Source organism: Cupressus sempervirens, chromosome 11 (genome assembly GCF_028749045.1).
Source record: "Cupressus sempervirens isolate cs-2001-9-10 chromosome 11, ASM2874904v1, whole genome shotgun sequence".
Classification (NCBI taxonomy): Eukaryota; Viridiplantae; Streptophyta; class Pinopsida; order Cupressales; family Cupressaceae; genus Cupressus; species Cupressus sempervirens.
In genome coordinates, this window is record NC_143128.1 from 498,464,089 (window position 1) to 498,466,011 (window position 1,923).

The window sequence follows — 1,923 nt, forward strand, 5'->3', positions numbered from 1 at the left end:
CTAGCTATTCACCAATATCTCAAAAAAGAGTGCCCAGCTAGTAGCATTAGACCTAAGAATTGTCCATGTCACAATAGATGGAAACTATTCCTTCAGAGCCATGGAAAATCAACTGGAAGCAAATGAAGAAGATCATGCAAAATATCATCATATGGTGATAGAATATATCATGAAAAATTGTGAAAGCTATGAACCTTTTGTTGAAGATGATGTGCCTTTCGAAAAGTACTATGAGAATATGAAGGAAGATGGAACATGGGGTAGTCATATGGATCTCCAAGCAACATCCTTGGTAACCCAAACCAATATATGTATTTATCAGCTTATGTCACCTCGATGGGAACATACACAAATTTTGATAGAGTAGATACTTGTACCCTCCATTTATCATACCATGATGGAGAACACTACAATAGTGTGCGATTGAAGAATGATGATGTTATTGGGCCAGCCAAATCTATTGTGATCAAGGAGGATGAGAGTGAAACATGAAATAAAGTGTGAAGAGAAAATTGAAATGTATAAGGAGGCATGTTCTACAAAGGAAGAGTTGCCTTGCAAGAGGAAGGAGATAGGATTCGATAGATCTAACCCAATTTGAGAACTATGGTTTTGAGGTTTAATAAATAGCATATAGACCTAACAATCAAGAATGGTAGATAGTAAAGCTGTTATATTCCAGACAAGGAAGTTTATGACTAACAGGCTTCTAGCAAGGAAGCAGTTTGTTATCGATGTTCTTCACCCTTGAAGGCTCTAAGGTTGAGCTCAAGGATAAACTTGTAAAGTTGTATGAAGTGAGAGATCTACAGACAATATTTGTGTTTGGGTTCAGAACCCAATTTGGAGATAGGAAATCTACTAGATTTGGCTTGATCTATGATAGCCTCAAGAGTGCCAGGAAATATGAGCCAAAGTATAGGCTTATTGGGAATGGGCTTGCTACTAAGGTGGAGAAGTCAAGGAATCAGTTGAAATAAAGGAAGAATAGATCTGAGAAGATCTATAGGTTAGAAAGAACTCTTGTGTAGTTAGAGAGCACCCTAAGCCATGAGTAGGAAGCAATGACAAGCATAAACAAAGCAGAGGTCACGTGGAAGAAACAAAGGGAAAGCCATTTTTATTTTTTATCTCACATTAGTTGTGAAGATGATTTAAATGGCATTCAAATACTCCAACGCACAATACTCAAGTATCTCAAAGACACCCAACTTTTATAAGCCGCAGGCTCATGTGGTGGAGCCTGCCCATGGTCGGCATGTAAAATTGGCATATTTTGACACGTGACACATTCCAAAGCTTCAAGTATATGAGAAGAGGTTGAACTTTGAAGGGGTCCCAATGCTACGAGAAAGCTTTGCATGTATGGGCGTAAAACAATTTTTGAAGCTCTCTAGTGATATGCAAATTGAAGACCCTGTAGGCCTGGGAAGCAAATTTTAAACATGTCTAGTGATACGAGAAAGCATATGGGTGTAAAGAAAAATAATGAGGCTCACGATGCTATGGGAGATGGATGATGGAAAAAGGATTAATTAATATTAATTAATTAATTAATGAATATTTCAAATGGTTGTGGCCAATAGAAAATTGACATATGGCAAGGGGAAAAAATAAAGTGAAAATAAATTGAATTCAAAAGGGTTTTAAAATGCATGATTTGCAATTGGAAAGATTTAAATGAATTTAAAAGTTTTTATAGTTCAAACTATATGAATTTTTAAAATTTTCCATATTTTTTATGATCGTTCATGGCTTAGGAGCCTAAATTTCAAACTGCTACCAGGAGGGCAATTTTTGTCCAAAATAGGCACTATAATATATTGTTGGAACTGAGAGAATATGAATTTTCCAGATTTGGGGTCAATTTTTGAGCAGGTATTCACTAGTTTGAGTTATAAGCAATTTTGTGTTTTCCAAGGC

At 36.1% G+C, this 1,923-nt stretch overlaps 1 pseudogene; it reads left to right on the forward strand.

Annotated features, from left to right (window-relative positions):
* The first annotated feature begins 652 nt into the window (after positions 1–652).
* Positions 653–1,031, forward strand: LOC149530550 (small ribosomal subunit protein eS24z pseudogene; annotated as a pseudogene).
* Positions 1,032–1,923: the final 892 nt, after the last annotated feature.